Genomic DNA, 25,635 nt, shown 5'->3' on the forward strand with positions numbered 1-25,635 from the left:
TGGCCACAGAGGCTCAGCCTGTGCAAAGAGCAGCCAGCCTAGTCATTACACAGAGCTCATCCCACTCTGTACAAGGGCATACACTGTATTGCTGTGCACACTGTGCTACAGCATACATTGACTCTATACCAGAACACACTTTACTACAACAAGCACTGGATAACCACAGACACTACTAAAACATACAGTCTATTACAGTGAACACTGCACATCAAAACACACTGTACACTCAAACGCAGCATTCTACAGCTCAGACTGTACATACACTGTACTTCAGTACATGCTGTAGGACAGCACACACTGTACAGCAGCACACTCTATGAAAGTGCATGCTGTATGACAGCACAGTTGTAAACATGCACTACATAACAGGACACGGAGTACAACAGAACACACTGCCACAGAGCGCATATAATATTAGAGCACTGTAGCACAGCCCTTACTGTACAACACCACACACTGTGTAACACTGCCCACCGTGTTGCGTGGACAGTGTTCAGTTCACAGCCAGCTGCACTGAGGCATACAGAAGTTAAAGCAAAACTGAGGGACTGTTTTTGGATTTAAGCAATTAAGCAATATTGGTAGGTCACTCGGTGTCCCTTGCTGAATTAGCCCTTACATTAGTCACCGCTGTGTAAAAATCCAGAGGAATGACTAATTTTTGGATTTTGTCATGCTAGTTCACCCGTCACCCTTTTAGGGGGCTGGGCTGTGATTTTCCCTCTTGATTGATATATTGTGGTGAGGGTTAATTCTGGCTATATATGGGCACCATTCTCAGCCCTGGTACACTGTCCATGACAGAAAAGCCTTCAATCCTGCACTTTGAATCCAAAATCCAGTCCAGAATTTTATAATCACAGGAGGTCAAATCAGAGCCCTCGAGGTTCTGATACCACTGATTTTCCCTTCTCACTTTACCTATGTATGATGACCAGTAAGTACTTGATAAATTACATTACCTGCTAAACTGACTTTGTGACTACAAAATCCAGAACCTGAAATTGGAAGCCTGCAATGGAATGCTTGAATAAGACACAGTAAGATAACTTTAGGTCTTCACTGGACCTTTATCATCAACAGCTAGTTTCTTCTAAATACCACATTAAAAACCAACACTGGGAGTCATAGTTTCTTAAACTCACACTACAGGAATATTGTAACAAGTGGGTAAGATTAACAGCTTGTGTATGATAGTCACCTAAGGTTTATGAACTAACATTTTACATGTACTATGAGGTATGAGCAGAGCAGTAACCACACTAGCTTGTAAACAAAAGTCAAAGAGCTACAAACTCCAAGGCTGTCTGTCCAGAATCCTGCAGTCGCATTTGCATTTCCACCTGCTTAGGGGCCAGTATCTTTTACAGACTCACTCACTGTTAACACAGACTTACTTATGTGTGTTAACAGCCACACACAAACCTGTGTAATGTGTTCATACCATATGTCTTCATCTGTATTGATGGGAGTAGAATTTTATAATGACACCAGATAGCCCATTCTTTAAGTAAAATTGTATATAATGTATGGTTGCATGTAATGGTGTGTTTATTGGTAATTACATTATTATAGCAACCTACTTACATACCTACTAATATAATTCCAAGAATAAAGCAGTAGATTAGAGGGGTGTATATTAGCTGGTAATTATGGGTAATGTAGGAACCAAACTCCAGATGTTTTGCATCCTTTATTCACGGATCTGGTCTGAATAATTGGTTGGTAAATCAGAGGAATTTGTGCAGGCAAGCAAAAATAACAAACCGCAGTTGGAAACAAATTACAAACACTGATGTACCACTCCTGCTATCTATTGGGCTGTCTGTTTCTGACCTCTCACTTGTCCACTTACTTGCTCACTCGCTCACTCACTCACACTCTCGCTTACTCAGGCCCCCCCCTCCTTCTTCATCCTTCAGTTCCATTTTTCTTCACACCCATGTTTAGTCTGACTGTACTACAAGGCTGTTGCCCCATTTGAAGACAATGTGGCTTTTTGTTTGTTCCAGCCCATTAGCATCTGGTCTGAAGGAAGTGTGACTGGGATGAGGAGCCTGAAGCGGACAGACAGAGAAACCAGGAAGGGCAGCAGTAATATACACATTACAGTACAGAGGAGAGCATCTTCCCTATTTCCGACGTTCTGACATCATACACTGTGGACATGTCTCCTTGAGCTGCACTAACTACACTAACCCATAGCAGTCCTGCCTTGGTGTATAATGTGTGGCATTGGTTTTTAAAAGAACAAGTGTTTTCACAATAAAAAATCAAGGGAAAATTCCATCTATATCCCAAAAGGCGTCTATCAACAAACTCATTCAATGCTTTTCTTGATACTGAGAACATAATGACGCATATCACCAGTAGGTAAGGTAAGCGGTGGTGTTGTGGTGGGATCTTTTTAACAAGAATTTCCAGATCTGTTCAGGCTAAGTTTTGTTGGAATATCAGTCAGTGCTATTGAGTTAACCTTTGATTCGTTAAGCACTCTGCAGCTTGTAGTTAATTAGATTAAATATGATGTGTTATTCTAAAACTGCTTAATATTTCCCTCCATTGTTTTTTGAGCTAATAAGATGCTACGCTAGGCTAAGCACCTTGAACTGCAGTGAACCCCAGTGTGAGCTCCCACGTGCCGTGGAACACACGCTGGCTTTGTGCCCCGTCCTCGACCCAGAGCACCATCGGCTGGAAATCGGTTTAACAAAGCTATTCGTCATGGTGACAAGAGTGAGTGGTTTTAGCACTTTAGCATGCAGCGCTAGCATTAGGTTCAGCCTTGCATAGCTAATGTCCAGCACTGCAGGCCAAATATCTGACCCACCCACATTCCCCCAACACACACACCCATAAATTCACCCGTGTCTCTCATGTGAGTAATGGCAATCAATATTCAATTATCAGCTCTGTGATGGTTCCACGATGAGCAGGACCCTGTGAGCTCTTTGTGGTCCCAGGCTCAAGAAAACAGATGGAGGAGTAGTAATTCTAAGACATGGAGATTCAGCATGGATATGGTCATTTACAGCAGTCTTTTCCTGTTTGGTTAGCGCCGTTTGGTTATGAGCACTGGTAGTATCCTAAATGGCAGTGTAATGCATGATTGTTAGTTTTTTGATCAGGGATATGGGTGTGAAGCCCAGGAGCTGTAGTGACAACTGTAACCAGCAGCTTTTAGATTGGTGGGTGGGGGGAGGCGGGGTTGCTACAGAAATTTATATTTAAATTTCTGAACAAAGTCTTTCCTCATATACCTTTTCCTTACTCTGTCAGACCCCCATTCCTCACTTCTGTAACTATATACTGTTAGGTCACAGATTCTGTCTGTGTTTGTTTCTTCCAAAACTACCCAGTAAACAACAGCACCACATCGATCAATGAAAAAAAAAATTGTTTATTTGCAGGTCCAATTGGCCAGTGGATCAGACAGCGGAAACACGTGAGGTAATGCTAAATTGTAAAGTATACTCAACCAACTATAGGTTGGCCTGCCACATTTAACTCCATGTAGCCTGTTGTGCAGATGGCTGTATGCGACTGTCAGCACCACAGAGAGCTCTGCTCTCATTTTGGTGCCACTTTCTGAAGGGTAACTCCAGGTCATGTGAGAATCTTGTAGTGTGTTTCATAGAGGAACCTTGCTCACAGCAGGAAACGCCTGGGTCTCTTACACAAAGATGAAGCCCTTTGTTGTTTTGCATCTGTACTTACCTTTTGAAGTGCCCAGTGTCTGTGGTGTTTGTGTGTCTGTGCATGCATGTGTGTGTGTGTGTGTATTTGTGTGTGTGTGTGCTTTCCTCTTGTTACCTATGCAGTTAACTTATTCTTTCCTTGCCAACATATACCATTGATACCAGACACCATCTGCTGAGCAGAATGTTATGTGTGTGTGTGTGTGTGTGTGTGTGTGTGTGTGATAGAGTGTGTGTGTGTGTGTGTGGGGGGGGGGGGGGCACAGTCACAAGGATCACAATGGATATAAAAGACAGGCAGGTTCTACTCAGAGTAAACTGATGAGTGAATTTGTGTGTCCCCACCTTGACAGCACAATTTGGTAGGCTTAACTATAGCCCAAGAGTTTGGAGGACTTCACAAATAACAGTAATTGATCCATTTTTTCATCAGACCAGATGTAAACTATTTTCACCCCTGCCACAATAAAGTCCACATTACAAGCAAAGACTCAATCCACACCAGCAGCAGCTGTTGGGTCCTTACAAGGATTCGTGTATACCTGTCTGCTAGGCATAAAGACCTGACAGAGGCCCGCCCTGTATGGTGGGACTGTGTTCACCCCTGTGTTTTTTGGCTAGTGTGCATCGATTGTCTGCTTTGTAGGTCATTGCTATTCAGTTCACAGCACAGTGCCTCTTAGGTCTGAAAGGTGCTGTAATTCAGGCAGAGAGGCGTGTGCATGTGTATGTTTGTGTGTGTGCCTTTTACAACACAAGTTTATTGAAATGCTCCTCTCGTAATTGTTGTTTACGCTCTCATTTTAATTCTGGACGTTCTGCTTGTAAGCCAGTCAAAGGCAGGCTTTGGGGTGGAGGCACATATCTTTCAGTGACATAAAGCTGTTGCTGTTTCATTGTTGAGGAAAGAACATCAGATATGCATTTAGAAGTGTAGGCGTCCATGTGTAGAGTGAAAAGCATTGTTTGACACCCATTCTTGCTCTTAGCTGAAACAGCTACACGTCATATTTGTGTTCCCACAATGAGTTCTTGTTTGCCAGTGTTAGTAGCTTCAGTAGATTCCTTCCTCAGTATTCCTTATACTTACATACTCCTCAGTAAGTAGGTTACAGGGAGGTGTCAGGGGAAGAGTAATGGAGAGTTCATTCTGAGTTCATATCTAAGGCTGTGGTAGAACTGCATGATATGGACAAACCACTGTATTGAGATCATATTGCTACTTATGGTGATATGCCTTGCAGTATATTAAAACGCCCTGATAAACCTTTGTCACATGGCTTAAAAACTGTGATTTATCAAAACTGAAAAATCTGGGATTGGTCAATGTGCTGACAACACAAACAAAAAACAAAAAAAAGTTTTGTGATTTGTTAAGGGCACTGTTTGCTTATTCTAGCCCTCTGCAGTATCGGTATTGCAAAAGTCAGTATTGCAATAATGATCATCAAATGATATATTGTACAGCCCTAGGCTGTGTCACTGGATGAGATGTTCAGAGCTGATGATGCTAACAAAGGCAGAGAGAAGCTTCAGGCCTGCTGAATATCAAAGACTCAAGATGATCCCCCATCCATAACGCACTCTCTCTGATCAGCACTCCCTCAGAGAGGGATTGTGTGTGAGTGTGCATGACTGTCTGTGTGTGTGTGTCTGTGTGTCTTTGCTCCAAGCACATTCACCCTGTTCATCAGTTGCCTTGAGCAGGATAAACAGATTGCATGTGTGTTTCTCCAGTACCCAGAGGAGGAGAGAGGTGTGGGGTGTTTTTGTCTTCTACTATGACAGGGAATGTTTTTGAGCTTCCAGTGCCGTGACCGCTTACCCTTCTGCCTCATCAGCAGCTGATAACAGCATAATTCAGTGTGCGTGAGAGAGGAGAGCGGGTGTGCATCAGCCCGCCTGGTTCGCCGGGTGTGCGGGGCGTTGCGTGAATGCCGCATAACGAGCATCTGCGACATGTTGGTCATGAACTCCTTCTCATTCCCAGCACAGATGATCAGCTGCCTGTGCTCATCCCTGTGCTGAAACGAACGCCTTTAAAGTGGAAGCATCAGCTCTGCTGCGTTTGGCTCATCCCCTGCCTGTGTAGAAACACACTTAGCTACTACACGACCGGAGTGTTATTGAGGCTCATTATCCTGCACCAACACAGCATCCAAAAAGCTGCTGACTGCAGCAGGCATCAGGCACAGGACTGTGCCTACATCTGAAAATGGCCTGCATGGAGGCAAAACAGGACATTTGTGGGGAATTTTATTTACATGTATGAGGATACGGGAGAGAGGGACTGATGCAGGCTTTGCCATTCTTTTCACCGGATGCATTCGGAGAGTTGTCGATGAGAAAAGCTGTCTCAGGACATCTCCAGATGGCAGCCTGTCTCTCTCCCTCTCTCTCTTTTGATTCACTCTCTCCCTTTCTCTTTATTCATGCTCTGTCTAGCCCATTAACTGTTAATGATTGCTTTCTTTGACCATATCCCCCAAAGTGTGATCTTTACTGGGTTTGGTTCACCTGTGCATGCATGTGTTCATGTGTGCATGTGTGTGTTAGGCGCTGCTAATCCCTGCCATCACACGGATTAAACTCAAATTAATGTGTGTCATTTAATGAGCGATTGTCTTTAGAACAGCCTGGTGTTTCCTATCCTCATTTCCTTCTCTCTCAGTCTCAGAGCAGGTGTGTCAGGTTTTAGTGCCAGAAATGGTGTCCTGCCAGCATGTTTTGTTGTTTTGAATTTTTGCCTTCATTATCACTTCTTACATTGGTTTTCCTGTTCTCCTTTTCTTCTAATTTCCCTCAAAGAGATGAAAGCTGTATCTCAGGTAAGAATCCCTTCACTAATCGAAAGACAGATGAATGAGACAGATATAAGCACATACATTTAATCATGCACATACATTTAATAATTTAATCATGTGGATTTCCTCAATTAAACAATCAACCAATTAATTGCTTGACTTTGGAATAGTGAAATTAGCGTTATAGTTGGTATTATGAAGCCACTATCGGTTTAGACAGGGTTCACATCAGTTAACTGCAGGACTGGCGTTTTTAAAGCATAGATGTGTTGATCAAGGATTGTGTTTACTGTCGGGATTTTCTACACTATTGTGTTTCTGCTGCATAATCAAAGCCCTTCTCATTTAGATAATGACGGAACATGAACATAAACGCAAGGTTTTTAACAAGAATTCAGCCCTTTTTTTATTTTGGCACTTCATCATCACTTCATGGTTGAGGAGTCACAGACAATACGTAGACAGGTGCTTTTTAACGATATTTGTTGATATCCATGAGTATGGAGTCAGACAGTGATAGGCCTAGAAACACAAGCTCTGGCCTCAACGAGCACCATTCCGAATAGGTAGCAGAGAGGTGTGTTCCAAAGCAAAGCATGCCGCTTTAGTAAACGTCGCAGAACTTCCAAATTCCAGGAGACCACGGGTCCGCAGTCCCAAGATTTAGATTGGCCACAGATGTCTGAGGATGTCTGTTCTCACGAGCGTGCTTCTGCTGAGATGCCAACAGACTGTTAGAAGCAGCAGTGCAAGAGAGCACAAAACGGAGAAGGTTATCCTCATATGACATTTGAAAAGGAGTCTGACCCCAAGTACAGAGAGGTGTTCATGCCTCTCAGTCATTTTATCACCTCTACTGTGGAAAAACAGAAGAAAATACCAAAAACACAAACAAAAATAGCACACTTTACGCTGACCTAGTTGCAATTATGGCCAGTAGTGTGGAATGTATTTTATCTGTCTATTTGTTGGTTTAGTCATTTTTAAGCTAACGCGCTGCACTGACTTCGGCTGTACTTGTCACGTGATGTGACTTAGTTGGGTCATCCCCCGTTACAGTGCATGCTCTCACAGCTAAGAGCTTGGCTGCTGAGTGAGTGAGAGGGTGAGCGACAGAGAGAACTAGCGAGGGAGAGAGAGTGCTTTACAAGAGTGAGTTCAAAGCGCTGCAAGCCACTTGTCCGCTTAAACCCTCATATGCTGATCATCTTGTTTGAGGTCCTAAGCCCCCCCACCTCCCCCTATTTTTTATTTTTTTTTTTTCCATTTACATTTTAGAGACAGAATGGATGAGCTAATCTGGTGATCTCAGAGAGAACTTTTAAGAAGCACAAGGGAATATGACAGCTTGCCGTCTAGCCACAACTGTGGAACTTTCCTATGTGGTGGAGAAAAATCCCTTTTGGGGGGGGGGGGGGGGTGGAATCTGACCAATCAGTCTTTCCAGCCACATGGAGGCTGCATCTTCCCTTCCCATGTTTGGACTCTTAAAATGCAGTTGTAAGTGTAACGGCTCAGTTAAGAGGGGAATGAGGCGTGGTAGATATGTGATGAAGCCCATGCACAGAGCAGTAGATATCCCAGAAGACAAATTACTCCCACAACCTGAGCTGACACATTTTCTTAAGAACCACAGTCCTACCTGAAACTACACCCTCATGTCCCATTGCCCATTTAATATGGTACAGGTTACAGGTTACAGCAAACCTGTCACACTAGCTCAGTACAACCTGCCGCAATTAATCAGTATATTTAGCCAGTGATTTATTGACCAGTTTATCCACCGTGGCCCAAAGCAAAAATGGTTAAATGAAGAGTCAGAGAGTGCCTGATGGATCTCTTTCATTTTAATTAGGCTAAGATTAAAAACGATATTATCCGCCATGCCTGGTTTCCGCTCTGTTCGATACAGGACTGTCACTGTTCAGCTAACAGGGTGATGCTGGTGTTTAGTGGTTTACTTGCTTTGCTGGCCTCAGATGGAGAGGGAAACATAGCATTGTTGTGAAAAGAAATCTCTCAAGAAATCTTTTATTCCAGCTCCTAACCTTTGATTTTTTGTGATTTTTGCAGTTTTAGTCATTATCATCTTTACTCAAAGTATGCCTCTCATGACTGTCCAGTTATTCCTTGGGTATATGTTTGATCCCTGCATCTCAGGCCTAACACACACACACACACACACACACACACACACACACACACACACACACACACACACACACACACGGCAGCTTCCATAGTGGGGTACAGGAGAAAAGCTTCACCGGTAGAAGGTTCCTTAGCCTGCAGGGTCAAAGTTTCGACTGCTGTGAGCAGGGGTGTTTCCTGCTATTTCAGGGCTCCGTATTATTGTATTTCCCACGTTTTTACTCTTGTCATTCAACCCCCTGATCCTCCCACAGGACTAATTTTCCACATCCTGAGGGACATCTTTAAAAACATGCCTCTACTGCTTTTTGGCCATGACATTACACCACACATATACTTTACTCCCTCTTCTCTCTTTTACAAATGAATCAGATGTCAAAGATGGAGAAAAACATCACTGCGTGTGGCTTCTCTTTAGTGCATTTCATGTTTTTCTGGAGCTATGAGGTACAATTTGTTTGTCAGTGCAAAGACGCAAGCTTGGCTTTTGTGGAGTTCTCCGGCCTGGCACCTGATGGAATGCGACTGACAGACGGACTGATGCTCTGGTTCATTCCCTCAGAAATGATGGCTGGAGCTCAGCGTTGCACAGAGGCCGAAAGCGGCCGCGGAATAGCGCATTCAAAGCATGGATGCACTCCAAGCTATTGTCACATTGAAATCAGTCTTTCTGCCAGGCACTTCATTGTGAATTCCACTTGTTTTCCTCCCCCCATGTAACAGCACTCTCTCTCTCTGTTTCTTGCTTTCTTTTAATAGTGCAGTGATGGATGCAGCAGTCATTAGTATGAAGCGCCGCCGTTTCTTGCTGAATACCAAGGCGCCCAGCGGCAATCCGCCCATGCAGACCCCAGACGGAAGTGGGGCGAGACAGTGGGGACGATTTCCCCAATGTCCTTGGGCAGAAGGGGGTCTTTAGAGTGATATACAGGCCACCCTGCGGAAAGCTTCAGGGAGGCCGAGACAGACAGCAACCCGGCATTTAAGGTGATCTATCGGAGGCAGGGCTGTTTTAGTCTCCTGTCACCATGCGGGTCTCCTCTGTATGAACCCAAGACTCAAGAAATGGGATCTCACGCCAGAATACTGCATTCAAAGGTGCAGAGAACAGTATACAACCATCAGTTCATATAACCAGCCAATGTTGGGGGAAATATGGATTCACCTATATGGCAAAGGTATCGTGGACTTTTGGTTTCATGCACTGGAATTCTGAGGAATGTGAGTCAAATAACATTTGTGTAAGATACACTATGCTAAAATCATGCACAAATATACACAGGCTTCCTCTGTATTTACCAGGGGTGTAACGGTATACACATTTTCAGGTTCAATAAGATTTCTGATTTTCTGGGTTCATGGTTTAATTTGATTTCAATGTTTTATGTCTTAAAAATGTTTTGATTTTTATGTATACATACTGGTTTGGCTTAAATTACAGTTTTATTTCCAACAAATGATTGCAAAGTACCCTGTCTTTGTGCAGAAAACCTCTGCAATCGAACTAAAAACAATACAGAAACCTGAACACCTATATATCCTGTCTTTGTGCAAAACAAACCCTGCAATTGAGCTATAAACAGTACAGGAACCTGAACTGTTATATGAGTTAATATGTCATATGAGAAAGCTTAAGAAGAGACTAAGGGGAGTATTGATGTGCAGCCGAGAATTTGATAGGTTTCTTTTTGTTACACCCTAATTATACACTAAAGTCTTATTGGCTCCAACATGATAATTTGGAAGTGTGTGTGTGTGTGTGTGTGTGTGTGTTTTTAAGAAATATTTGATTGCTTTCTCATACCGGAAAAAGACATTGGTTTAAGGGAAGGCTGGCATCTCAACCGCTAACCTCTATCAGCAATAATGTAAGCTCCATCAGCAGTAACCTAAACCCCATTGGCTGTAACTGCCTGGATCTGCACCAGTTATGTTCACAGAGCCCTGGCTCAGACGACTCATGCAAGCCAAGCGTGTGGTGAGAAAGGGAGGCTTGAATAGTGCAGTCATTCGTATATACATGGCCTTGTGTGGACCGCCATATCATCATATCTAGACATCTTGTGAGAGACAGCATCTTTGTGCTCTCAGCATGGACCAAGGTGGCGCAGGAGAAGCCCCGAAGCATCGTTTCGGATTTCTGCTCATCACTGTGTGCCATGCTTGTAAGTCAGGCTGCGCTAGTCTCAGTAATAGGCTCAAACCTCCACATGACTTCCAACCTAAGACGAGAACAGAAAGTAATGTGAGATAAGAGTCTGCATGCCTGAAGATGCCTACTGTCAATAAAGCAGACTGATTCTCTCTTCTCTCTCGCTCTCTTTCTCTCTCACCCATCCTCCGTCCCTTGAGATTGGATTAAGGCACTGCTTGGCGGCTGGCTTGAGATAAGCAGATGGGACATATAGGGAGACATGCTCAATCAACCCTGCCAGTCAAGCTCAATGACAACCAGATTGGCATGTTTTTTGGATTGTGTGTGTGAAGCATGCAGAGAATTGGTGAGCTAACGCTGCTGGGGCAGAAGTGGGGGCTTACACCCCAACTGTAATGTAATTACCTGTCCAAGAATGTCCCATGTTTACTGTACCTCCCATTCACTACAAACCAAAGGGAATGGGTTATGAGCCCAGCAGTGATCTAGACATGGACACAGATAAAGTAGATGGAGTTAAATTGGAGGAGGTTGTGGGAGATTAGTTTGAGAGCTGCAGGTTTGGATGTCTCTGCCATTTATCCATGTCGGGAAGGGGAAAATTGGTTTACTGGAAGTGTTTTGTTCAGTGCTCCATTTTCACAGGCAGCTCACAGAAATGAGGAGCACGTTTCGACCAATGTGAGGGATCTAAATGACAGGGAATGGAGGTATGTGTGTGTGTGTGTGTGTGTGTGTGTGTGTGTGTGTGTGTGTGTGTGTGTGTGTGTGTGTGTGTGTGTGAGTCAAATGTCCCTTCTTATAAAAACTTATAGCTTTATAGTGTCATGCACGAGCAGCACCTGCATATTCGGTTTTGCCACAAGATTTAGATCTCAACCTAGACATTCCTGACTCTAGAGCACTAAGGTCACATTGCCTGTCAGCTTCATACTTGCAATAGGGTTTAAAAGGCACAGACGGTCTCAAAATGTCATATTGTCCGTGTGGCTCCTGCTATCATGGACCTGAATGCCAGAGTAAAGCCTCATTAATCCCACCCTATTGGTGTCTCAGCGGAGATGACATTAGCATCCTGGGGCCGCAACAATGGAAGGAGATTACTCTTCTCTTTCCTCTTGTCCATGGCACTTGAGAGCATGCCGCCACGTCATTCATGCTCGGCACATGCTGCTTGAGAGCCCCGGGAGAAGGCGAGAGCTCCTCCTAAGGAGTCCTCTCTTCGGATGAAAGTGTGTCTTTGAGTGTGCCTGCGAAAAAGGGTGCTTCAGGTCTTTTGTCTTTTTATAAAATAGACTGCCATGGCCCCTCAGGTGCTGCATTCTCAGGTCTGAGTACTCACGTATATGCCTAGGCTACGCTGAGGGATCACCAAACACATCACAGAGAACATACACAGTGTCTTGCAAAAGTCATTAACTTACAGTCATCAAATTTTTCCACTTGGTAGCTTGGTATCATTTGCTTCAATAACTGTTTAAAGCCTTTCTGGGTGGATTTTTGCTTGGCTTGCCAACTGGGAGTGATTTACGCCCTTTCTTCCTGACACATTTACTTTAGGTCATTCAGGTTGGTTGGATAATGCTTGTGGACCGCAATATTCAAACAGTGCCTCAGATTCTCAGTTCGATGGATATCTGGACTCTAACTTGGCCATTGTAGAACATTGATCTTTTTGTTGATGGAGTGGCTTTGGCTTCATGTGTAGAATCACTGTTTTGCTGAAAGGGGACATTTCACTCCAAACAAGTCTTTTAGTCTTTAAGCAGACTGAAGCATCTTATTTTGCCGCACACCACTGTAGTTAGTCCTTCAGTCAGTCCTTCGAGTTTAACAAGATGCTCAGACCCACTGAGAAAAAGCGCTCCCGTATGAAGCTTACCATCCCTACAGTTCACTGATGGATTGGTGTTTACAAAATCTCACTTTTTGTCTTCTCTGACCACAGAACCAAATCCAATGTTTTAGCCGAGTCACCCTGAGACTTTCTGTCAATCTCCAAAAGTACTCTGATATGGTTTTTGTTCAGTAATGGCATCACTGCAGACACCCTCCCGGGCAGGCCACTTGAGTACAGAGCTCTTGATATCACTGACTGCTACACCTTCACACCACTGAACACCATAGCTCCTTCAGTGTTATTGTTGGTCTAACTGTGGCTTCCCCCACAGGTCCCCTTCCTGCTCCGACGCTGAGTTCTGAAGAACGGCTTTGTCAGCTTCCATTCCTTCACAGTGACCCAACAATGCTATCACCAAGATATCCAATCACTTGGAATCATTCTGTAGCTTTTACTTGTGCTTGTACATGTCTATAATGTTTATCCCTGATTTCTTTAGAATGCTTTGATCTTCATATTCTGTCAGATTCAGTCTGATAAATGGTACTTGCACTAAATGGTGTGTTTAATGAAGGACAGGTAGAGGCCAATTGTAAGCTGACTTTGTCGTCGTTAGAACAATATATTTCATCTGCAAATGGGTTGATTACTTGTGTAATCAAAATCTTCAGTCAGTGATTTGACACAGAATATTGTCTTCCATAAAAGCAATACAATGTTAAATGAATATTTTTTCATTGTAATCTTTAAAAATAAAATATGACAAGGCACAACACATTAAAGGGGTAATTGTCAACCAGATGAATCTGATGGTAGCGTTAATCAAAGTTTGTATAAAGATGTAGCATTAATAGTTAATTATTTACATAACTAATAACCTTTCACTTCTGTTTATGGCCATAAACATGATGTCTGATAAATCCACTTTTCTCCGTGATGAAGATGTCTTCTTTCCTGACTGTCCTTTGTCCTTTGTTGGATCCTGAGAGATGAGCACCATTACTAGAGAGGTAGAGGCGGGAAAAATGGAAACTCGCCAGGGTGACAGCTTGATGTATGAGGTCAGCTACAGTCCTTAGCACTCATCACACTTCTCATTTAGTAGACATATGGATGTGTTATCTGGATGTTTCCATATGGTTTGGGTTTAGGTATTCCTGTGCCAGAGAGAGAAAAAGAGGTGATCATTTACAATCCGGTCAAACATGGAACCCATGCTTCTTATGGCAGGATGCATTGACACATATAAGTTCAGCCCTGTGGTGTTACTTTCTCTGCTCTACTCAAAGCAATGTTGGATGGCCGTTGCAATCTCAATGGCTTTCATGCCTCAAAGAAAATAGAAGGAAAAAAGAAGACACAAAATAAGTGCAGAGGGAGTCACGGAAGAAACTGAAACCGCAAACAAGCATCTCAAACACATGGATTGCTGACCGTGGTTAAGACATTTCGGTGTGTGAGGATCACAGATCTTGGTGGCTAGCTGGAGCTTTATCTGCTAACTGACTCATTAGCGCGCGTCCGCTGCTTAATTATTAACCCAGAAGCCCTCGCTGTGCTCCAGCTCTCTCAGGACCTGAACGCCATTTGCTGCTGCGTTTCCCATATTAGCGCGTCCGCGCTAAAGTGGCTCATCAGCGTCTCCTGCCTTCAGCCTTCTGTCTTTGCAGACATCCATCCACGCAACACTTAAGTGTAGACCACCCTATGCCAGTATGTTCTCAGACAGATAACAGACAAAACACTTAAGTGTAGACCACCCTATGCCAGTATGTTCTCAGACAGATAACAGACAAAACACTTAAGTGTAGACCACCCTATGCCAGTATGTTCTCAGACAGATAACAGACAAAACACTTAAGTGTAGACCACCCTATGCCAGTATGTTCTCAGACAGATAACAGACAAAACACTTAAGTGTAGACCACCCTATGCCAGTATGTTCTCAGACAGATAACAGACAAAACACTTAAGTGTAGACCACCCTATGCCAGTATGTTCTCAGACAGATAACAGACAAAACACTTAAGTGTAGACCACCCTATGCCAGTATGTTCTCAGACAGATAACAGACAAAACACTTACAGGTCATACATATTACTAACTATATTCACTCTAGCCATATATGCATTCTTCTCTCTGCCCTGTCAAATGTGTGTTCAGCATCAGTACAAGCCATCAACACTGAACACGTTCTGTTGTGGAAGCACCCTTTAAATACACACATGCAGACATGCAGTGCCTGCTTTATCAGTGAATGCAGTTATTCAATTATTATTATTCAATTATTATTCAAGATCTTTCTGCAGTTCATGTACATTTCTGCATTTCATTTTGGTTACTAAAGGGAAATTGGATCTTATTGGCAAGTTACAGGCTTGTTGTGGTATAAAATGGGCCACTGAGATGAATAGCAAAGTTGTCACTCTCTGTCAGTTTTAAGGTGGGTTGTACAATAGGCACATTTATGACTCAAAATGTGCACAGTATAGTCATATGTATGCCTTTATTTTTCCCAGACAGTGACCATGTCTGCACCACCCCACCACCATGCCCTTTCCTATGTCTGAACTCACAAAGAAGTCCCTTTGTTTTGTGCATTTTGCCCTCGTGATTCAAGTTGTGCTGTGTGTATTAGTTGTAGAATTAGCCATTTCCTGCTATTGTGCTGAAAGTAAGTTGTTTTTCCGCTGACATGCAGCCAGTGAAAGATAAGCAAGTGCAGCTTTTATCAGATTTGCAGGCATCTGCACTTTGCTCTGTGTCTACAGTTTCTACACCATGTCTGCAGAGTATGTGTGCATTGTATAACATGTATATTGTACATTTCATTGAACCTGTTCCAACATGGCTGATTCATCTATGTTTGAGTGGGTGTTAAGTGTTACATACATATAAGACACTTTAATGTCAGTATTTCAGTATCAATGTCTTGGTAATGTACATATGTAAATAAAGCTTAGGCTTTATTGACGTGTAAGAGAAAATTGATTTTTCAAATTGCATATATATATATATATATATATATATATATACACACACACACACACACACATACATACATACATATACACACACACCCTCTCAGTAAAGCTGCTTTGTGACAACACATTGTAAAAAGCACTATATAAATGGGAATTTATGGATCCTTGCTGTATTTAAACCATCGGAGCTGGTTTCAAACCATTGGAGCCATTTCAAACTAATTTACTCTGTGGAAATCATGATGATTTAGATGTTATGTAATTTGTTCCACTGTGAAAAAATAGTTTGTGTGGACATCTATAGACTTATAGGATACCTAAGTCACTGAATTTGTTTGTCTTTTTGCCTTTAGGTAAGTGTGAGACCGTTTTTTGCATTGGGTAGATAAGTCTGTAATAAATTCATTCAATCATTCATTCATTCAGCCATTCATTGAACTTAACTGATGTCTGTAATTATTGGCATCTGCTAGTTTGATGTGACTCAAATAAGTAATTCACAATATCTGAAAATGTTCTCTTAAGCAATCTATTAACAAGTTGCTATTTCTATCGACGTATTTTGCGGTCATCTAAGGAAAGAGGGCCAAAATAGCTTATATTTTGTACAAAGTCACCAATGTGCATAAGCAGGTTATTGGGAAGCACTATTGTTATTTCCTGCTAGCGACCGAATTAATGTTACCTTTGTTCTTTTGTCAGTATTTTCTTAGCACCAGTATTGCCCTGGAAATCCAATCTTCAACCCAATTTCAACATTTGTAAGTGACATTACTTTCTGAGGTCACACTGAATGTTTCATAACAGTAGGCACACTTTCACCAGCATAGTTTTTGCGCTCCCTGTCCCTACACTACCTCTCACCATGGCTCTCTCTTAGCTAATATCTGTATGGATTGTAGGGTCATTGTGCAGAGACATCACAATCATTAGGTGCTTCACTTCTAGGTTTGAAAGCTCTCAGCAGGCTGGTGAGCTTTCTCTGGGGTTTAGAGGGCCACCATTGCCCATTTGTCGCCATGGCGAACACTTTCAGACACCATTAACCTCCATCCCCATCCAAATTACTCCCCAGAAAGAGACAAAAGTAGCCTGATAGCCAAAAGCAAACCTAACACCAACTGAGACAGTGCTGGTTTGCAAGGCTGAAGTGTGGCTGAATGGAGATCAAGTATAAAGAGAAAATTGAGACACGGACTGAGGTGATTGTAAGAAATCAGCCATGCTTCTTTTGCAAAGCATGTTAAATAGTCATTATATGTGTGTGTGTTTTGGCTGTTTAAGCTGAGCAGTGCGAAGAGAGTGTAGCAAGGCTTTATGCCAAGCATTGTCTCTTTAGTGAAAGGAGCTTTCAATTAAATCAGCTCTTCCAAATGAGCAAAGCAAAACCAGCTTATGGCTAACTCAACTGCCAAACAAAATAACATGTTACCATCTGTTACAGATGACTGAAATGATGCAAGAGAAGCTGTGTGAACTAAACAAAAGAGAAGCAATAATGCAATTGTAAACATAAGACTTTCTAATCGATGATTCACCGAGCCAGCTAAATGTAGAGATAGGTAGCCTTAGAATTTATACACTGCAGTGAGCTAAGCTATAGTATGATAGTCCAGTGAAATTTTATTGTATAATTGTGTGATCTACTGAGCCTGTCCTGAGAAACTGAGAAAGAGGGATAGTGGTAATTTAGTTAGCCTTGATATCCACCATAAGCAGGTACTCACTCAGATAAAGTTCAATCATCTCAGTGAGGTTCAGATTCAGTCATGGTCTTATGCCAAGTACAGTTTATCTTGGTCTGCATATAGCATCTCATAATCAATGTACTGCAGGCCAGTATCAGTGTCCCTGATATCTCCCTTATCAAAGGGCCTCTGTGTGTGTGTGTGTGTGTGTGTGTGTGTGTGTGGTGGTGTGTGCGTTTACCTAGCTCTGACCACTTACCAGAGAAGGTTATTACAGTACAGAATAGGGTTTAGCTTCACTGCTGTTCATCTCATGTGTTCCCATAGCTCACATGGTGAATGTGACTGAATGACCATCTGTGTGTGGCTTGAGCTCTTTTTTCAACATAATTTGCACTTAGACCACTGCCAAACGTAAATGCAAAAGTCCTTTCAGGAATACACTGTGTGCACAATTATTAATCAAGTTTGAGGATTCATTTTATTATTGAACAACTACAGTGCTATCAGTCAATCCAAAATGTTAATAGACCTCAAACCTGAATATTTAAAAAAGTAAAAGTGAGTTTTTGGCTTTCTTAGGAGAATATCTATGCATACATAATGATTGGGCAAGTATTAGTGTGCAGAAGTATTATTCAATTAAATGAAAAACTGAAATTTTCCCATTTCACTTGTTTATTTTCATCTGTTAAAGTGAGAATAATAACCAAACAACTCAAAATTCACAAATAAACATTTCTGACATTCAAAAAAAAATTCAGTGACAAATATCGCCACCCTTTTCAATAACAGTCATAAGACTTCCATTCATGGAGTCTGTCAGTTTCTTAATTTCTTGACGATCAACTTTTTGTGCAGCAGCAACCACAGCCTTCCACACACTGTTCAGAGAGCTGTACTGTTTTCCTTCACTGTAAATCTTCCATTTAAGAAGGGCCCACAAGTTCTCAATAGGGTTTAGGTCAGTTGAGAAAGGGGGCCATGTCATTATACTTTCATCTTTAAGGCATTTACTGGCTAGCCACGCAGTGGTGTACTTTAAAGCATGCGATGGAGCATTGCCCTGCATAAAAATCATGATCTTCTTGAAAGATGCAGACTTTTTCCTGTACCACTGCTTGAAGAAAGTGTCTTCTAAAAACTGGCAGTAGGTTTGGGAATTGAGTCCATATTCAACTTGAAAAGGTCCAACTAGCTCATCTTTAATAATAGCAGCCCATAGCAGCACCCCACCTCCACCTTGCTGCCGTCTGAGTTGAAGTGGAGCTCTGTGTCTGTTACTGATCCAGCAGCAGGCCCATCCATCTGGTCTGTCAAGAGTCACTCTTGTCTCATCAGTCCATAAAACCTTGAAAAGTCTGTCTTCAGGTATTTCTTGGCCCAGTCTTGTTGTTTCACCTAATGTATCTTGTTCAGTAATGGTCAGGTTTCCTTACCCTGGCCATGTCTCTGAATACTAAGCACCTTATACTTCTGGGCACTCCAGGTAGGCAGCAGTTCTGGAATATAACAGCACTGGAGGATAACGGGTTCCTGCTTGCTTCACATTTTATTCTTCTCAAATCTTTGGCAGTTAATTTGAGCCTTTTTTTCTCTGCACGTTTCTTGCAACCCTGTAGACTATTTGCAACAAAACATTTGCTGGTTCTGTGATCATGCCCCAATAACTTAACAATTTAAGAGTGCGACATCCCTCTGAACGACTTACAATTTTTGATTTTCAGTGTCAGTTAAATCTCTTTTTTGAAAAGGAGCAAAGGAAGCCACCTAATAATTGTGCACACCTTGATACAGGGTGTTGATCTCCTTAGGCCACGCCCTCCCTCATTACACAAACACACATCACCTGATATGCTTAAATCCAATAAGCATTCAAGTTTATACAGCTTGGAGTTGGAAAATATGCATAAAAACTATGACATGTTCAAAATACTCTCTTGCCTAATAATTGTGCACACCTTGATACAGGGTGTTGATCTCCTTAGGCCACGCCCTCCCTCATTACACAAACACACATCACCTGATATGCTTAAATCCAATAAGCATTCAAGTTTATACAGCTTGGAGTTGGAAAATATGCATAAAAACTATGACATGTTCAAAATACTCTCTTGCCTAATAATTCTGCACACCTTGATAAAGGGTGTTGATCTCCTTAGGCCACACTCTCCCTCATTACACAAACACACATCACCTGATATGCTTAAATCCAATAAGCATTCAAGTTTATACAGCTTGGAGTTGGAAAATATGCATAAAAACTATGACATGTTCAAAATACTCTCTTGCCTAATAATTGTGCACACAGTGTATTGTTACCATGAGCCTTATGATTCTGAGAAATGGAACAGTTAGGTAATTCCCCAAATTAATCATTTATTCTGATTTCAAAGTCATTATGCTGTAGGTCAACTCAAGGTTGATGGTATCCTATTTTTAAAGTAATGAATCCAGATAATACTGAGTCATCAAAGTTAGTTGGAAAGAATGTCAAACAGAAATGCAGTGCAATTAGACCATAGTGGTGAGTTTGAGAAATGATTTTTGGTTATTGATTAAATATTACTGAGGGACATTTCACGACACACCTCACTGAATGGTTAATAAGATGGTTTGTATTAGATGTGCTCAAATTTCCCACTCTCTTGATTTCTGTGTTCTTTTCTTTTGGTATTTATATAAGTAATCTAGATCCAAACTGAGACATCTCTCTTACAGTATAGTATTTTATCAACAATACATAACCTGTGTGTGAAAGCAAGGGGCAGTTTCCTTACAACATAGTTTCAATGTCAGAAAGATTTTGATCGTTAAGGGGCTTTTCTTTTAACAGATTCTCATGAATGTGCTTGCATGCTTGTGCTTTTTTTTTTTGCCTCTTTTATTCTTAATAATTATTATTTAATTTAATTCTTAATAATTATCATTATTTTGAGCTCATAAGCGTATACTTGTACAAGCATAGACATGCAAGGTGTGTGTGTGTGTGTGTGTGTGTGTGTGTGTGTGTGTGTGTGTGTGTGTGTGTTTTAGATGGGTGTCTTTCTATAGATTAACGTTATGCTCTCATACTATTAATACTTTGCTGCAATGATATACTGCCTAGTAAAGTATGTGCATAATGGAGTTACATAAAGGCTTTAAACTGTAGGCCTACATGATACATTGTTAAAATTAGTGAAGATATCAACAGAAGTGACATGGTAATGACGGACAGCTGGAAAAAACTTGAACGCGACAGTGCTTAGTTTCCCTATGTTAACGCCACATGTAGACAAAAGGAGTCGTTGAATTTGACCTATCACATTCCACCTCTCAAGCGTCACTCCCCTACCAGCCCTCTGACATGGACTGACATCGCTGTGTGAAACCCGAATGAGCTAAGCAGGCGGTCATAAACCACCTCTCATCCATTTTACATGACGCTGCACACCAGTAATCCCGCGAGCGCCGAGTGGGTGCAAAATAAAAAAAGGAATATATGCGGCACTCTTTCTGCTTTCCATTAATCACTTCTGTTTCTGAAAATAACCAGAGATCCACCAGAGGCATCGCCAGCTTTTCGGGATCTCATTAACCCTTTCTTGGCTGAGTCCTGCAGCAGAAGTCACTCTCTGTGCCACACGTCCTGATCCCCTCTTTTATGAGATCCCTTTCTTGCGTGATTTTGCACGCGTCGGCCAGGAAAGGTTGTAGGAAGAACTGGTTCTCATGCAGCCTTCACACGCTGTTGCGAATATTTGAAGTCATTGAAGTCACTCGCACTGGAACAACCCTCAAAGTCATGAAGTCTAGTGCCATTTGTTTGTCCCTGAGATTTCATATAGTCATATGCCAAAGCATGCCAAGTATAAAATTAGCATACCATAAGATGAACACTGTCATTATTGCAGATGTACACAGTGAAGGAGTTCTGGATGGCTACGAACTGACTGACTTCATTATAACAGAAAAGTACAAAACTCTTTATAGAGTCTCCATGAGGTTATAGTTAAAGAGTCGATGTTTAACAGCCCTCACCCAGACCAAGAGGATGGAATTGTGTAATGTACATACTGGCTAAACTGCTAAATCAACATTGCTGATGAGCTTCTATATCATATTGCAGCTACATAAAGTGGACAGCTGCAAATAAACCCAAAGAAGTAGGAGCAGATGAACAGACTAATGTTTAATCCGATCAGGAGAGCTGTATCCCTTCCTTTGTCAAATTGGCTAAGAATAGCAGCCTTCTGAACTGCCCCTGACATGATTGGTGCGCACTCATGTCCGAAAAAGAACCAAAGGAGCAAAATGAAGCGCTTAATCTGGTTAAATCGGCACACAGATGTCTTATCTGCCTTTGCGGCTGCAAAGGTTCTGAATTAAGCGGTCCAAACAGGAGCATGGAAACACCGATACATCGATACGATCTTGAAAAAGTGAGTTTCGGTGGCTCTAATAACCTTAAGGCTCATCGTGGTGTGTGACACCGCAAGCCGTTCCTTTCTTTTGCTGTGTTTATTCTCCCACGTTATTCAGCGCTCCGCCACCGATAATTGGAGATGACCCCCGTTTGGAGTGCGATTAATTGATTTAAGTGTCAGTGACTTGGCGAGCACGGCGCCGCCGCTACGCAATTAGCACTGGCAACCAGCATGCTTAATCAGTCGATAATTTGCATGAGGTGGTATTTGTCAGTGAGGCTGGGCCCTGATTCTTCACTGTTCTGGGGGCTGTTACATAGGAGCTGCATTCAATGGGTGCTGTTATTTTTTATAGAGCTCTGAAATCAAAATACCATATTAAGCTCTTTTACGTTTCACAAATTAGCCCACAGCCTGCAGGGTTTGGCAGGCTTAAGTGAATGCACATGTAGCATATTTTCACAGATTCTAAAGAATGAAAACTGAGAAGTCATTCCTTTGCTATCGTCTTCCTCTGGTTCTGGCCCGCAGACCACATTAAATCCTCATATCTCGACCTTTCACGAGGAAGAATGTTAAGAAGTGCACCAGAATCCTCAAAATCAAGGCCATGGGAAGAGTTCATTCTCCAGACGTCCAAATATAGATTGTAGATGGTAATGAGCAGGTGTGTTTACCTGCGTTCATAGGATTAATATATTATTAATATGGCATTCATATCGGTGGATTAATATTCCTGTAATTTGTCATTGTTTTCAATTGTTTCACTTCCTTTTTCTGCAAAAGAAAACCACTGTGAGAAAGAAAGAGAAATGCAGATAGCGAGAGGAATACTTCACTCAGTACTCGAATGCTGGGATTTATTCTTACTCAAAGCTTCTTTCGCAGGCTTGGAGTTCTTCTCCAGTTTTTAGGTAAGCTCCATGCTGTTAGATAGATGCTTTCCTCCTGGCTCAGCTATGTTGTTTACAGAGCAAACAAACCCTGTAGCGTCGTGATGGCTTCAGTTCTAAGGGAACGAAACCCGAGGATAAAATCAATAGCCACTCAGGAGGACATTAAGGTGTGATTTAGGCTTTATGGAGCACTTTCAGAGAGAGAGAGCTGGGACATATTACACACGTCAACATAGAGGCTCACTCTGAGCTCACACAGTGGGAGCCGCAACGGAAACTTGCAGAAAAATAAACGTGTTCAACTTCTGTTGCTATCCTGTACACACAGAGGCATATGTGGGTGTACAAAAAAAAAAGAATGCGTCTAAAAGGCGGTGTTGGAGAGTCACATTGAATACGTCCCTACACCCACATGCCCACATGCCCCCCACCCCCCAACACACACACACACACACACACACACACACACACACACACAATACGCACATGCATACTGAGTACCAAAATGCTGCTGATCTGATTTAATCTATCTGAGATTCTGTCTTAATGAATCATCACTGAGAGACCATTTGGAATCTCTTTGATGTTTTGGCAAAGCCAGAAGACTTCTACTGAGACACTGCTCAGAGCTGTACTTCACCTCACAGCAGTTCCTCCACCTTCAGAAGCAGCCGATGAATATTCATGAATCATATTGCATGATAGTGATCATTTATTACTGCTAATCGATTATTCATGAACATCATGTCTTTGTATAGTTTAATGATCACCGAATGGTTTTGGGTTTTGGAGTAGGTCGATAAGAAGGTAAAAACTGATTGTGCTATACTTTACCAGCTCAAAAGTCTGTTTTGTAAAAAAAAAAACAATAAAATACTTTTCTGAAATATTTCTGAAATGTCCTTCCTGGCTTATTATTCATGTATTAATATTAACACATGTTGTGAAGGACCACTGTGAATTATTCAGTGACTACAGTGGAACTAATATGAACGCTATTTAGTTATGAGAATGAGTTATGAGAACAATATGAACACTATGTAGTTACGATGAAGCCTAGTAGACCAACTCCAACATACTACATGTAGTATGGAATAGGACACGATATGCAATCTTAATTGTATATTCTGTATGTTTTGTGTGTGCTTGTTTGGAGGTTAGGGAGGAATACTTAAGTTCTGGACCTTCTTGCTCCAAACCAATTTGGCTAATAGACCTGTCATTGTGTTTGTTTAATGCAGCACTGGGATTTATTTGATATCCCATGCAAGTATGGAAGTGTGTACTCCGTAAGAAACAGGTTATTACCATACAGCTCTGGAGTTGCGTCTGAGAGTGAGACAGCTGCTGGAATTGCTATAGTATCCTCCTCATGTTTCCTTTGGTATGGAAATGGTGTGTGTGTGTGTGTGTGTGTGTGTGTGTGCGTGTGTGTGTGTGTGTGTGTGCGTGTGTGTGTGCGTGTGCGTGTGTGTGTGTGTGCGTGTGTGTGTGAGGGAGAGAGGTATTGACTGTGACACTCAAGCACTGCCTTTGTTCTGTCATGACAGTATCGTGCTGTCTGAAGTTTCTCAGTCTTGAATCTAACGAACTCTTTCAGAAAACTCACTGCGACTTTTCCTCAGACTCTTAATAAAGCCAGTCCAATCCTCTCTCATCACTGTGTCAGCCATGCAGAGACAGAATTGCGATGTCTTTGGGGACACTAGATGTTAGAGTGTGATATACTGTTCGCTGTTTCACTGTGATGCAGAGACATTTGAGCTTCTGTGATTCTTCTGTTTCAGGATGGGAGAGCATTTTACACACAGTCCCTACTGGCCGTGTAGTGTTTAGTGGTCTGTGTCCAGTGTGTGTGTGCTCCCTCTGATATCACACCCAGTAAGGAGCACATGTCCTCTGGCTAATCTAGTTTTTATCTGCACCCCCACTGGGTCTGTAAAGCTGGAGCCATAATGCTTCTGTTACTATGTTATGTTACTAGGTTGTGTTTTTAGGCTCTATGTCTGTATCACACTGATGCATATATCACTTCTGTCCATCTGTGGCTTCCTTACTCTTCACAGGGATGAGTGTGATATTCTTCTTCTCTCTCTCTCTCCCCCTCTCCCCCTCTCCCCCTCTCTCTCTGTCTTGCTTTCTTCTTCTCTCTGTCTGATATCTGTCTCTCTCTCTGTGGATGTGTGTCACTCTCTCTGTATGTATGTCTATTTCTCTCTCCCTTGTTACTCTTCTGAACTGACAAATAGACATGGATAGTTGTTTGAGTGGAGGCCAGTCTCTCTCTCTCTCTCTCTCTCTCCCTCTCTCTCTCTCTCTCTCTCTCTCCCTCTCCCCCTCCCTCTTTCACTCTCCTTCATTCTCTCACGTCTGTGCCATGTCTCATGTTCAAACCGACAGGTAGAGTGGATTCTTGTCGGGGTGCAATGCAGTCTCTTTAACCCTCCAGGCAAAGTGCCACAGAATCAGCACAGTAGGTGCGACGTGTTTCAAAGCCACTTTCCATATCTCTTTGCCCCTACCATCAGCATCAAGAAGTTGATGCAGGAATGTAAAGCTCTGCTCTGCCGTACCAACTTCCTGTGCATTGCACGTGGATCCATGAAGTCATCGTTAGGACTGCATCAACAGCGCTTTTTGGAAGGGTGAGCCAATGCCAAAACCACACAACCTATCACACAACGCTTTTCACTAAACATGGCGGACACCTTGGAGGCAACGCGTGCTGCCATCAGCCATGCCTGGCTACAGTTAGCACCATGCTGCTTCCGGGACATTTCTGCTCGTGTGACGATTACGTCACAGTACTCTCACCAGGAGCTCTGCATTAGAGGACTCCTACTCTATCTCTTAATCTATCCTAATCTATGTGTGAGTTGCACGAGTGGATGCTGATTTCTGTAATTCAGTCATTTCAGTATTCTGCTTCTTGAGTTGGAGCAAGTGTTCAGTGTTTGTTTTTTTTCCAGGACCTAGCCACAGAGTTTGTCCTAAACAGCTCAGAGGA

At 42.3% G+C, this 25,635-nt stretch overlaps 1 protein-coding gene and 1 long non-coding RNA gene across 7 annotated transcripts in view; both read left to right on the forward strand.

Annotated features, from left to right (window-relative positions):
* sash1a (SAM and SH3 domain containing 1a) overlaps positions 1 to 25,635 on the forward strand; it is a 236,598-nt gene that overhangs the window by 36,733 nt on the left and 174,230 nt on the right. The window lies entirely within an intron of this gene.
* Positions 744 to 12,963, forward strand: LOC145651113 (uncharacterized). The gene is made up of 4 exons (XR_014116789.1): positions 744 to 2,739; positions 3,414 to 3,453; positions 6,510 to 6,529; positions 9,416 to 12,963. It is a non-coding gene; the product is annotated as an uncharacterized LOC145651113 (long non-coding RNA).

The sequence above is a fragment of the Electrophorus electricus genome, chromosome 2 (assembly GCF_041902795.1).
Source record: "Electrophorus electricus isolate QZ-2024a chromosome 2, ASM4190279v1, whole genome shotgun sequence".
In the NCBI taxonomy this organism is placed as follows: domain Eukaryota; kingdom Metazoa; phylum Chordata; class Actinopteri; order Gymnotiformes; family Gymnotidae; genus Electrophorus; species Electrophorus electricus.